Source organism: Notolepis coatsorum (assembly GCF_963971535.1).
Source record: "Notolepis coatsorum genome assembly, contig: SCAFFOLD_696, whole genome shotgun sequence".
Taxonomy (NCBI): Eukaryota; Metazoa; Chordata; class Actinopteri; order Aulopiformes; family Paralepididae; genus Notolepis; species Notolepis coatsorum.
The window spans coordinates 31,879-46,191 of record NW_028170157.1 but is presented as its reverse complement, the minus strand read 5'-3'; the positions used below and the strand labels follow the sequence as shown (position 1 = coordinate 46,191).

Here is a 14,313-nt window from a genome sequence, read left to right as displayed (position 1 = left end):
AGCATCTCCTGCGTTAGTGGCGAGCGCCTTGCTCACTGCGCCACTCAGCCGCCCCAAAATACTATACTTTATACTTATAGCACATGCATGAACCTGGTCTCTTTTGAAAGATAACAGTCTGACGTTTCTGATACAATAAAGGAAATTCACTTTCAGTGCTAATGAAATAGAGTAATATAGGTCTGAACTTGAGTTGTAGAAAAACTTGTTACTCACGTTTTTCTGTAGTAGTTGCAATATCCAAAAGTATATTTCCAAAAAAATTGGTATGGCTGAAAAAGACACCCTGGGTCCATAGCCTGAAGTATTGTGCAGTACATGTCCAAATTGCATACGAATCCGTTCATAAATGACTCAAATGAGTGATATAAAGCGATTCTGGTAAAATGTGAGAAAAGAAAAGGTCTGCTGGTTTCCATTTTCTCATAGACTCCAATGCATTCTGTGCTTTTCTTACTTCCTGTTTTCGCTCGTGACTTTTCACCTAGATACCTGATTCGCTCATCCCCACGTGGGGTAGCATTGGAAAGCCACACTCATTGGTTACAAGTTACAACCCTGTCCAATAATTCTCGAGATCGCCAAATGATTGACGGAGGTAGAGCCTCGGGAGTCGGGAGTGGTATTCTAAAAAATGTAAGTCTGCTAAAGACTTTGGTGCACACCTCACATATCGGAATGTAACCCGAGCCGCTAGAGTTCGCCAAAGTGGCGTCGGGCGCCGGCGGGCAAATTGTCCTTAAAACGTCCCGGGGCCGGGTCGGTGCCAGTTAAGAGGAAACACATTAGCTTAAACAGCAGTGAGCATTAAAACACATGAATGGTAAATGGTGCATTTTATATTCCTCAATAGTTCCTCACATTCACCCATTCACTCACACATTCACTCACCGATGACGGAGGCGACCATGCAAGGTGTCAACCTGCTCAGCGGGAGCCATTAGGGGTTTAAGTGTCAAGACTGTGACCGGGAGGAGTGGGAATCGAACCAGGAACCTCATCCCTCTTTTTTCCCTCATCCCCTCCTCTCATCCCCCCTTTTCTCTCATCCCCTCCTCTCATCCATCTCTTTCTCTCATCCCTTTCTTTCTCTCATCCCTAATAATAATAATAATAATAATAATAATAATAATAATAATAATAATAATAATAATAATAATAATAATAATAATAATAATAATAATAATAATAATAATAATAGCTTCATTTTATATAGCACCTTTCAAAAGACCCAAGGTCGCTTTACATAGGGGGGAAAATAACAAAAGTAACAAACATAGTGGACAGACACAACATAAAAAGTGAGAAATTAGGGGTTAAAGGCCAAGTTGAAGAGGTGGGTTTTGAGCAGTTTTTTTAATGAGTCCAGAGTTGGGGCGTTGCGGAGTTCTCTTTCTCTCATCCATCTCTTTTCCCTCATCCCTCTCTTTCTCTCATTCCTCTCTTTCTCTCATCCCCTCCTCTCATCCCTCTCTTTTCCATCATCCCCTCCTCTCATCCCTCTCTTTTCCATCATCCCCTCCTCTCATCCCTCTCTTTTCCCTCACCCCCTCCTCTCATCCCTCTCTTTTCCATCATCCTCTCCTCTCATCCCTCTCTTTTCCCTCACCCCCTCCTCTCATCCCCTCCTCTCATCCCTCTCTTTCCCTCACCCCCTCCTCTCATCCCCTCCTCTCATCCCTCTCTTTCCATCATCCCCTCCTCTCATCCCTCTCTTTTCCATCATCCCCTCCTCTCATCCCTCTCTTTCCGTCATCCCCCTCCTCTGGGTGAATCCCCTCCTCCTGCTGACTCCTCTCCTCTTCTCTCAGTCTCTCCACGACTCCACGGGGAATCAAAGCAGGAACACCCCCTCGTGCGATAAGGCCCACTCGCTGATGGACACGGGGGATAAAAGAGGTGGCCAACTAGTCCACGCCGGCTGCCGCGCGTCTCCGACCAGACGTGTTTGTGTTGACGCGGTGCGCCGCCACATTCCGCCGGTGTTGGGTAAACCCTGGAGCAGCAGTCAGGCGTGGGGCCCCCAGCCCAGGGGCCCTTATCTCCCCGCGTCCCGATGTCAGATTAGCGCTGCTGCGTACTCTCGCCGCTCGCTGTTTTTTTTATATGCCAAAAAAAATAATGTGCGTATCGTGCGATTATCAGCAGAGGAGTAATGTTCTGTAGCCATCTGTGTGTCTCACTAGGCCATCGGCGTGCATCTGTGTGCATGAAGGAATCGATGGTCTGATGGACTTGCATCACTTCACTGTACTGTGTCTCCATTGTCCCGCCTAACCACGGCGTTACTATGTCAACAAGGGCACGCTTTCACTGTCGCGTGAGAGAGGTGAGAACAAGAGCCGTGTTGAAATTACCTTTTGTTAAATTATGACAATTATGACAATTGCTCTTCATCCGAGAGAGACAGCCTGTCTGACAGACTATGTTCTCACAGAAACTCCCAGAACACCACCCTGTATTCTCGACAGGACCCCCTGGGATGGCAGGGAGAGACATGGGTGCCATACCAGGCTAAGATAAGGTATGGTGGTGCAGAATTCATCCGACGCTGAGATTGGATACCAGGAAACGTGCCGCGTGCTAGAAATCTCCACTGCTCAGTTAAATTGATGGTCTAAGTCTCTACTGTTCAGTAAACAGATGGTCTAAGTCTCTACTGTTCAGTAAACAGATGGTCTAAGTTTCTACTGTTAGTTAAACTGATGGTCTAAGTCTGTACTGTTAGTTAAACTGATGGTCTAAGTCTGTACTCTTAGTTAAACTGATGATCTAAGTCTGTACTGTTAGTTAAACTGATGGTCTAAGTCTCTACTGTTAGTTAAACTGATGGTCTAAGTCTCTACTGTTAGTTAAACTGATGGTCTAAGTATGTACTGTTAGTTAAACTGATGGTCTAAGTCTCTACTGTTAGTTAAACTGATGGTCTAAGTCTGTACTCTTAGTTAAACTGATGATCTAAGTCTGTACTCTTAGTTAAACTGATGATCTAAGTCTGTACTGTTAGTTAAACGGATGGTCTAAGTCTCTACTGTTAGTTAAACTGATGGTCTAAGTCTGTACTCTTAGTTAAACTGATGATCTAAGTCTGTACTGTTAGTTAAACTGATGGTCTAAGTCTCTACTGTTAGTTAAACTGATGGTCTAAGTCTGTACTCTTAGTTAAACTGATGATCTAAGTCTGTACTCTTAGTTAAACTGATTATCTAAGTCTGTACTCTTAGTTAAACTGATGATCTAAGTCTGTACTGTTAGTTAAACTGATGATCTAAGTCTGTAGTGTTAGTTAAACTGATGATCTAAGTCTGTACTGTTAGTTAAACTGATGATCTAAGTCTGTAGTGTTAGTTAAACTGATGATCTAAGTCTGTACTGTTAGTTAAACTGATGGTATAAGTCTGTACTGTTAGTTAAACTGATGATCTAAGTCTGTACTGTTAGTTAAACTGATTATCTAAGTCTGTACTGTTAGTTAAACTGATTATCTAAGTCTGTACTGTTAGTTAAACTGATTATCTAAGTCTGTACTGGATGGCTACTCTGTATCGGCCCGACACTCAAAGTTTACTGCTCAGAGTGGTTCATCGGCAGTGAAAACGTGATACCGGTGCCTCCCTGGTAATGTGACAGCCGTTTGGTGTCTCTCTAATAACGGGACAGCCATCTGGTGTCTCTCCTACAGAGAATCAATTTAGCTGAATTCAATTGGAGAGGCTAAAAATATATTGCAAGTGAAATCGGTCTACCGTGTTACACCTAATTTAGTCCACAAACTGCCAATAGCAGCTTGTACAACCCACTGTGTGTGGGCAACGGGGGGGGGGGGGGTCTGGGGTCCTAATAGAGTAATTATGACACACTTTCTTAGAGAGATATGTGATTTGGCTATAGATGGGTTTCTCGTCCACGTCAGACTCAGCAAGGAGGCCAAAAGGAACGTAATAATCGTGGTCAGAACAATGGGGCAGAGTATAGAGGATACTTTGTAGGACATGATGACCTCGAGAACATTTTAACCTGATTGGGGAGATGATTTCACACAGACACTACCAGGAATGTGGAAGATATGGATGGTGGTTTACCATTGTATCTTTGTTCCTGGATTGTATCCAGCTCTTCATAACAACTCATCAACAATAGTCTGGCACCCTTCCACCCTCATGACAGCTACAGCATCACCATAAAGGTCACACAAGTATCTGCTTACTGCAGAGAGGTGCCCGGAGTTGGCTACATATACAGGGGCGGACTGGGACACAAATTCAGCCCGGGACATTCATTCAGACGCACCGGCCCACGTACCGGCCCCGAAAACGGCCCACACACCGGCCGTTATGAAACAATTGTTTTAAGTTGCTCTGGATAAGAGCATCAGATTGGCTACATGACTGAGTTGTACATTGAACGGAATATTGACATCACATGTAAAAGGACGGCACTCACCCCAGATACGGCTTGTGCAGCCAGCAATACCAGGAACAGACACCTGCGGAAGAGGACAAAAGGTTATATATATATATAAATAAATATACAAAAATATATGTAAAGATATATATAATAAAGGTCAGTCTGAATATAAAATATATATTATAAGTCATGGTTATATCCATGTGTGTTCCACTGACTGTTAGAAAAGAGGTTATATTTCATAAGCATAAAACCTGGAAAATCTTATCTCACTTTGTTTTGACAATAAAACAATTTCCCCATGGTAATGAATAACATTTGTATCATCGTGTAAACACATGTAATTCCTTATCAATCGATTCCTTTAGGACACATTTTCCCGCAGACTGATAATAAAGTCTAGAGTCTATAGAGTCTAGAACTAGATGGGAGCTCAGATTCACCCACCCACCCACCCACCCACCCACACACCCACCCACACACCCACCCACCCACCCACCCACCCACCCACACACACACCCACCCACCCACAGACACTACCCAGTGGCCAGTGCATACTGTCCTCGGACAGGCTTTGCTTTCCACGCGCACGGAACAATTTGAGACTATTGTTATGCAATGCTAGTAATGCAAGTAATGCAAGTAGCGGTGACCGACAGTATGTTGCAGTTATACTCTCATTCTTAACCCTTTCACTCGGTTAACCGTCTGTAGTGTGGTAGTGCAAGGGTTAACCTTCTGTATTGTCGCAGTGCAAGGGTTAACCCTTTGGTAGTGTGGTAGTGAATGGGTTAAGCCCACCAAGATTCAAGATTCAAGAGGTTTATTCATCACATACTGTACATACACGAGACATGTAGTGAAATGAAGGTGACCATGCCCGCCTCGATTGTGCAAAAATAATAAAATAATAGAATAGAATAGATAATGAAATAAAATAGATAATGAAATAGAATAGACATGATAAAAAGTAATAAGAATAAAATACAATACAATGCTAAGCTTAAGAAATAAAGGGAATGAGTACTATATACAACAATATACAAATATACAGTCGTGTTTTTAAAGTGTGTGTGTGTGTGTGTGTGTGTGTGTGTGTGTGTGTGTGTGTGTGTGTGCGTGCGCGCGTGTGTGTGTGTGTGTGTGTGTGTGTGTGTGTGTGTGTGTGTGTGTGCGCACGCGTGCGTGCGTGTCTGTGTGTGTGTGTGTGTGTGTGTGTGTGTGTCTGTGTGTGTGTGTGTGGGGGTGTGTGTGTTCATGTGTGCTGAGTAGAACTGAATTGGACATGGAATCCAGACCAGAGCAAGTGTTGAGGGAGATGTTGAACGGAATAGAACTGAACGGAATAGAATAATAGACTGTAACTGAACTGAGGGGAACAGTATGAACAGAAAGGGAGTCCTAACCAGAGCGGGTTGTAGCAGCAGGGGGCGGAGCCGGCAGACAGCAGCGTCATCTCCGCCACTCAGGCCGTGTCCTGCCTCCACGCAGTCCCCTTCACCTCTGATTGGTTCACGGCCAGCGACGTCTCGCCTCTGATTGGTTCACAGCGATGTCACTCCGCCTCTGGTCCTCTGCTGTGGAGGTGAGAGGACAAACATGATGGTGACATTATTCGACTGATATGGCGAGCCTGATCTCCATGGCAACCGTGGTAATCACATTTATTGTAATCGATATTGGCATTAAAATGTGATATCGGAAATTATCGGTATCGATTCAAATAAAAATAAAAATAAATCTAATTTTTTTTTTTTTTTTTACATTTATTTAACCTTTATTTATCCAGGCAAGCAAGTAAGAACTAATTCTGATTTTATTTATTGTCAAAAGTATGCATAATGTTGTGTTAATTCCACGACAAGATATATGTTAATTACCTGAAATTATTCAGTTTTTTGGGGGGGAACCCTGCATATATCGGTATCGGTTGATATCGGTTGATATCGGTATCGGAAATTAAGAGTTGGACAATATCGGTATATCGGTAAAAAAGCCAATATCGAGCATCCCTAATTGTAATGTATAATATGACTGACATACAGACCCTCATCTGCACCTTTGACCACACTGCCTACTTGCTCATAATATGTGTATATTCAGAGTTAATTATATTGTTTACACTGCCTATTTTAACTTTTCTACTGTACTATAATTGTTATTGCCTGTATTTATGTCTTTCTACTATTACCCTGCCCATACCTGTACCTCCCCTCCCCCATCCCCCACATGCTGCTATGATGCCTGAATTTCCCCCAAGGGGATCAATAAAGGAATATCTTATATTATCGTATCTTATGTAGGCTACCAAGCATTAGCGCTGACACAACACAACAATTGGTGTTGATAAGAAAAGGTCTTTGCTGAGACAGTAGCTCTATGTGCTAACTAACACGTGGTGGCTGACAGGGGATCATCCCTATGTTCCCCGGGTCCTATGTTCCCCGGGTGCGTGTATGCGTTCTACAACGCAGTTGGGTTTCCGGGTTCCTCTGATTGGCCACTAAGCCCATGTGACCGTACGCTATTACGTCCCCCTTATCGCCGCCAGTTATCGCTTACGCCCGCGCATGAGCCGCAAAAAGCCCCTCAGCCAGCCAGCAATACTAAGCTCCAGTTAACCTAATTTATACCGTAACGAATCATTAAAAAAATATACGCTTAACTGGAATATGTTGTTTCTTTACACATATGTTGTATTATGTAATTGGTTTGTCATGACAAACCAAGAAAAAATCACTACTTTACATCAGGGTGAACGCTGTTGCGTGCCACCACCCCCTTCAAAGCTCTCATATTTGCGGGGACCCTGATGTAAACAAGACGAAAGTCTTTTTCTGGTCTGCATCCCCTTAACAATTGTATGTATTGAGCTGTACTGTACTGTACTGTACGCGTAGCATGCGGAAACAGCTGTTTGTGCATTTTTTTCTGGAAATGTTGACTGCAAACAAGTCATTGATAAGCGATGGCCATATTAGACACATAGCCATAATTTAAGATATAGTTTATGCATTCGCAAATATGAGAGCTCTGTCATTGAAGTGGGTGGTGGCACGCAACAGCGTTCACCCTGATGTAAAGTAGCGATTTTTTATTGGTTTGTCATAACAAACCAATTACATAATCCAACATATGTGTAAAGAAACAACATATTCCAGTTAAGCGTATATTTTTTTAATGATTCGTTACGGTATAAATTAGGTTAACTGGAGCTTAGTATTGCTGGCTGGCTGAGGGGCTTTTTGCGGCTCATGCGCGGGCGTAAGCGATAACTGGTGGCGATAAGGGGGACGTAATAGCGTAGGGTCACGTGGGCTTAGTGGCCAATCAGAGGAACCCAGAAACCCAACTGCGTTGTAGAAAGCATACACGCTCCCCGCGTACTATGTTCCCCGCTTGATTGATTAATTGATTGAAATTTTTATAAATCTTTCTTATTTTATTAATTATTAATGTCCGCCTTGTTTCGAACTGGTTAAGCTTAGGCCCTCTTTCGAAGTTGGTTAAGGTTAGAGTTTGGAATCAGGGCTGGTGGTATAAAATGTTCAATCAATCAATCAATCAAGCGGGGAACATAGGACCCGGGGAACATAGGACCCGGGGAACATAGACATGCTCCCGCTGACAGTAGCTCTACATGCTAACTAACACGTGGTGGCTGACAGTAGCTCTACATGCTAACTAACATGTGGTGGCTAGCTCTACATGCTAACTAACATGTGGTGGCTGACAGTAGCTCTACATAATAATAATAATAATGGATTGGATTTATATAGCGCTCTTCATGACACCCCAGTGACCCCAGAGCGCTTACAGAGTCCATTATTCGTTCATACACAGTCATACCGGTGGTGGTAAGCTACAATTGCAGCCAGAGCTGCCCTGAGGCAGACTCACGGAAGCGTGGCGAATAATCATCGCCTACGGCCCCTCCGACCACCACCAACATTCATTCACATGCATACACATTCATACGAGGCAAGTAGGTTAAGTGTCTTGCCCAAGGACACAACGGCAGTGGGATGGACATGGGCTTGAGCGGGATTCGAACCACCAACCCTTTGATCATTGGACGACCCGCTCTACCCCTGAGCCACGCCGCCCCCTAACTAACATGTGGTGGCTAACAGTAGCTCTTCATGCTAACTAACACGTGGTGGCTGGCAGTAGCTCTACATGCTAACTAACATGTGGTGGCTAACAGTAGCTCTATGTGCTAACTAACACGTGGTGGCTGGCAGTAGCTCTACATGCTAACTAACATGTGGTGGCTAACAGTAGCTCTATGTGCTAACTAACACGTGGTGGCTGACAGTAGCTCTACATGCTAAGTAACATGTGGTGGCTGACAGTAGCTCTACATGCTAACTAACATGTGGTGGCTGACAGTAGCTCTACATGCTAACTAACAGTAGTGCTACATGCTAACTAACATGTGGTGGCTGACAGTAGCTTTACGTGCTAACTAACATGTGGTGGCTGACAGTAGCTCTACATGCTAACTAACATGTGGTGGCTGACAGTAGCTCTACGTGCTAACTAACAGTAGCTCTACATGCTAACTAACATCTGGTGGCTAACAGTAGCTCTACATGCTAACTAACAGTAGCTCTATATGCTAACTAACATCTTGTGGCTGACAGTAGCTCTACATGCTAACTAACAGCACAAGAGGATGTGTTACATGCGGTGTTGGGCAGTAGCTAGCTACAAGTAGCGACATAGCTTAACATAGCCTGCGCAGCAGAATCAGGAAGCAGCGGGGGCAGCGTGAGCCTCCCACGCGTTACTCCTCGCCACTGAGAGATTGCGCTGTGCAGGTGAAAAGATGCGATGGCTGCTTCCTCGAGTACCGGAGGGGACACGTGATGTAAGGCTTTGTCCACATTGCAGCCGGCCTATGGGAGGCATGGCCTAACAGCGTTCGTGACAGGGGAGGGTAGAATTGGACGATACGAAATTGGGATGGGAGAAAAATAGAAAATGGGAGAAAAAAGTTGATAAAAAAGAAAAAAATCTTCCAAGCAAGAATCATAGCCATGTTAATATCGTTTGTGTTGTAATAAACCAAACTGTTTGTAAATCCGTCAAGATTTCAGCGAGTTAAGAGTATTTTAGTTTGTGCAGATCATCACCTTAAAGCAGTAGTCCACTGAAGCAAGATGGCCACCGGTGAACTATGCGGGAGACTCCGCCTTGAGCCGTCTAGTGATATATATCTATGTGCTTTGCATTGTGGGGTAGATTAGGAGGACTGAGTGACGTCATTAATGGAGGCGGCCATTCTTAATCCAGTCCCCCATTCATAGATCACATCAGCATAGCTCACATCTTGGTAGGCAAATGACGTGTGGTTGTAATCAAATAAACGGTGAGCCTCAACTGAGCTGTGTGTCGATGATAGCATTGTACCATATGATGCACGACACGTCATGAGAAAACTATAAACACCTGTAACACGGCACTCAAAGGGTCTCATAGGGATGGTATTGGGTACAGAATCCGGTACTTTTAAGGGTATCGACCGAATCACGTGAGATCCACCGGTGCCACATTTCGGTCCGATGACGTCAACGTTTAGTTTACCGCAAAGCGAAACCTATGAAGTGTGCCGCACGTTCACGTCAACGTTCACGCGCACAATACACACTTACCTAGGATTTGACTTGATTCAACAACAACAAAGCAGTCGGGGGAATGGCAAGCCGAAAACGGTCGCAAGTGTGGTAGGTAGATAACATTTTTAGAGACTAAAGTACAGAAAAAAGGTTCACAGGTACCGATTGCATGGTGGGTATTGGTTAGATTGTGGTGGGTATTGGTTAGATTGTGGTGGGTATTGGTTAGATTGTGGTGGGTATTGGTTAGATTGTGGTGGGTATTGGTTAGATTGTGGTGGGTATTGGTTAGATTGTGGTGGGTATTGGTTAGATTGTGGTGGGTATTGGTTAGATTGCATGGTGGGTATTGGTTAGATTGTGGTGGGTATTGGTTAGATTGCATGGTGGGTATTGGTTAGATTGTGGTGGGTATTGGTTAGATTGTGGTGGATATTGGTTAGATTGTGGTGGGTATTGGTTAGATTGTGGTGGGTATTGGTTAGATTGTGGTGGGTATTGGTTAGATTGCATGGTGGGTATTGGTTAGATTGCATGGTATTGGTTAGATTGTGGTGGGTATTGGTTAGATTGTGGTGGGTATTGGTTAGATTGCATGGTGGGTATTGGTTAGATTGTGGTGGGTATTGGTTAGATTGCATGGTGGGTATTGGTTAGATTGCATGGTGGGTATTGGTTAGATTGCATGGTGGGTATTGGTTAGATTGTGGTGGGTATTGGTTAGATTGCATGGTGGGTATTGGTTAGATTGTGGTGGGTATTGGTTAGATTGTGGTGGGTATTGGTTAGATTGTGGTGGGTATTGGTTAGATTGCATGGTGGGTATTGGTTAGATTGTGGTGGGTATTGGTTAGATTGTGGTGGGTATTGGTTAGATTGCATGGTGGGTATTGGTTAGATTGTGGTGGGTATTGGTTAGATTGCATGGTGGGTATTGGTTAGATTGCATGGTGGGTATTGGTTAGATTGTGGTGGGTATTGGTTAGATTGCATGGTGGGTATTGGTTAGATTGTGGTGGGTATTGGTTAGATTGTGGTGGGTATTAGTTAGATTGCATGGTGGGTATTGGTTAGATTGTGGTGGGTATTGGTTAGATTGTGGTGGGTATTGGTTAGATTGTGGTGGGTATTGGTTAGATTGCATGGTGGGTATTGGTTAGATTGTGGTGGGTATTGGTTAGATTGCATGGTGGGTATTGGTTAGATTGCATGGTGGGTATTGGTTAGATTGCATGGTGGGTATTGGTTAGATTGCATGGTGGGTATTGGTTAGATTGTGGTGGGTATTGGTTAGATTGTGGTGGGTATTGGTTAGATTGCATGGTGGGTATTGGTTAGATTGTGGTGGGTATTGGTTAGATTGTGGTGGGTATTGGTTAGATTGCATGGTGGGTATTGGTTAGATTGTGGTGGGTATTGGTTAGATTGCATGGTGGGTATTGGTTAGATTGCATGGTGGGTATTGGTTAGATTGTGGTGGGTATTGGTTAGATTGTGGTGGGTATTGGTTAGATTGCATGGTGGGTATTGGTTAGATTGTGGTGGGTATTGGTTAGATTGTGGTGGGTATTGGTTAGATTGTGGTGGGTATTGGTTAGATTGTGGTGGGTATTGGTTAGATTGCATGGTGGGTATTGGTTAGATTGCATGGTGGGTATTGGTTAGATTGCATGGTGGGTATTGGTTAGATTGCATGGTGGGTATTGGTTAGATTGCATGGTGGGTATTGGTTAGATTGCATGGTGGGTATTGGTTAGATTGCATGGTGGGTATTGGTTAGATTGCATGGTGGGTATTGGTTAGATTGCATGGTGGGTATTGGTTAGATTGCATGGTGGGTATTGGTGGTGATGATCATTAGATTACTGTCATCATGCAGCACAAGTGCAGTACAACAAAAATAAGTGTGGCAGCCAACCAGGGTGCAAATGTATAACAGTAAAGTGCAACAGAAATATACAATGTACAGGTGATTAAACTGGGTATAAAATATATAAATGAGTACTACTGAGTAATAGTGCTAATGATGCATGGTGATGATGATGACGATGGTGATGATGATGAAGGTGATTATGATGATGAAGGTGATGATGATGATGATGATGATGGTGATGTTTTCCTTAAAGCCATAAGGTCATAAAGATGTGCCAAAACACAGAATGCAACAGCACTTTCTTTCCTCTCCTGCTGTGATTTACCCATGATGATGATGATGGAGTCCCATGTGAGAGAGAGAGGGGCGCAGGATATAACCACCTGCACTGTTTCAACCCGCTCCACGTCTCATACTGATCTCTACATGATCAATATTCATCATCACCAGTAAACTGTTGTCAACAGCCATATTGCATGAATATTACACGGGACGGCGAGCTGCAGTCTGGCCACGAAGCGACCAATGCTGCTTAAACTGCGGGTCGAGACCCAGAGGGGGGTCTGCTTACTGCTACCGGCTGCACGCTTGGCAACAAAAAACGTAGAAATGTGTTTTTAATGAGCTCAACACTAAGTAGGATGACAGAGTTTAGGAACAGCGCGCTTGCAATAAGGAAACTGGCGAAGTAGAAGAGAAAGCCACAGCAGCTGACTTCAGAGAAGATATATGGCGCCACATGTTAATTAACTGGTAATAATGACTTCCACTAAATCTTGGTAATAGACAGTAGTAACGCGGCTAACAGCCCATCATAAAAACACGCCGTGGGAAATAACCAAGGCGACTGGCTATATAATATATAATAGTTATAACCTCATCATCACCGGGACGCCAACACGTCCAAAGGTCATTACGCACCTGAAGTCCACCGAGCAATGAGCGGAGAAGGAAAAGGGTGAAATTAAATACAAAAAAATGTAATCTCTTACCAGAAACTTTATCCACTGCGCTCGACCCGGTTGTCTGAATGCCGCAAGTTCAAGTCCCGCACAGTCCCGTCGCCCGCTGTGTTCTAGATCTGGTGCACTTGTTCATTTAGCTGCAAAAGCATCACTTTGAGCGGCGCACTGCGGGGGGAGCGCTCCTCGGGATCGGGAGTACCGTGTCAGCGGGGAGACTGCGGCGACATGTCTCCACAACGCGTTGCTGAAAAGAAAACAACAAAAAGTTGAACCTACGAGCCAAAAAAAACGGGACAGAAACACACCAGACTGCAACAAGTGCGAAAGAATCCACAAGGTCTCAAAGAAGCGTCCCTGCGCGTACCGTAATGACACGCACAGCGCGCAACGACTATTCAACCGCACGCCGATTCATAAACGAATTATAGTGTTTGTTTATTAACACGTTTAAAACATAACGTGTCGTTATTTGTAACAAATAAACCGGGATACGGTTCGTCTTGAACAATACAACGCAAAACGTATATAAAATAAAATAAAAAACGTGAGCCTATTCACGACATATTACGGTAGTTAAAGTCACCGGGTTAGATCTTTAGCCGCCAGTCGACCCTCAACAAGCACTGAGCGACTTTTACCAACATATAGACAACATTGTTTTCCCCCGTCAGCTGCGTGTTTTCGTGTTTTTTGTGTGTTTATGCCCTGAGTTCATTCATTTACCTGCTGCAGGTGCGACCGGGGCCGACAGACAGACAGACGGACAGACGCACTGGACAGAAAAGGCGCTTCTTCACACGCAACCTGTCGCGCTGAGAAATAGCGCTTATTCTAAGAGGTCATATTTTTTTATTTTTTTTACTTTGATTTGTCCACCTCGGTCTTTTGCATTCATCACCATCATCATCATCACCATCACCGTTTAGGAGGACATTATTACAGTCGCCAGTTGGACCAGCTCGGCCGGTGATGAGATGATCGTGTCGGTCCCCCTCCTGCTGCTCCGGGGCGCCCTGCTCGCGGCTCTGCTGCTCAGCGGCACGTCGACCGGTGACACCGGGGATGTGAGTAGCCTCTAGCGACCGCCGGGTTCACTTGTTGAGACAATTAAGTACCACAACTTTGTTGAGATTTCATTGTGGGGAAATAATGTATTGTATAGCTATATAACAATACAACATAAAGTTATAGTGTCAGAGTTATTTCTATTGTTTTACACAACATGTTGCTCACTGCTTATTTTTCCTCATATTCTTATATTCAGACTTAACTGTATTGCCTATGTGTATGCCTTCTATACCCTGCCCATATACCTGTACCACCCCCCCTCCCCCACCCCTCCCCCATGCTGCCATGACACCCGGATTTCCCCAAAGGGATCAATAGAGGAATATCTTATCTCATCTGTTTAATCAGTCATATCCACGTTGACAGCAGCGTCAGGCGT

At 44.1% G+C, this 14,313-nt stretch overlaps 1 long non-coding RNA gene across 1 annotated transcript in view; it reads right to left on the bottom strand.

Moving 5' to 3' along the window:
* The window catches only part of LOC311248597, a 44,406-nt gene extending 30,475 nt beyond the window's left edge, over positions 1 to 13,931 (bottom strand). The window contains exons 1-3 of the long non-coding RNA XR_014620962.1: positions 12,894 to 13,931; positions 5,814 to 5,984; positions 4,444 to 4,486 (exon numbers count right to left, since the gene is read on the bottom strand). This is a non-coding gene — a long non-coding RNA (uncharacterized lncRNA). The remainder of the gene's footprint in view (positions 1 to 4,443; positions 4,487 to 5,813; positions 5,985 to 12,893) is intronic.
* Between the last annotated feature and the right edge of the window lie 382 nt (positions 13,932 to 14,313).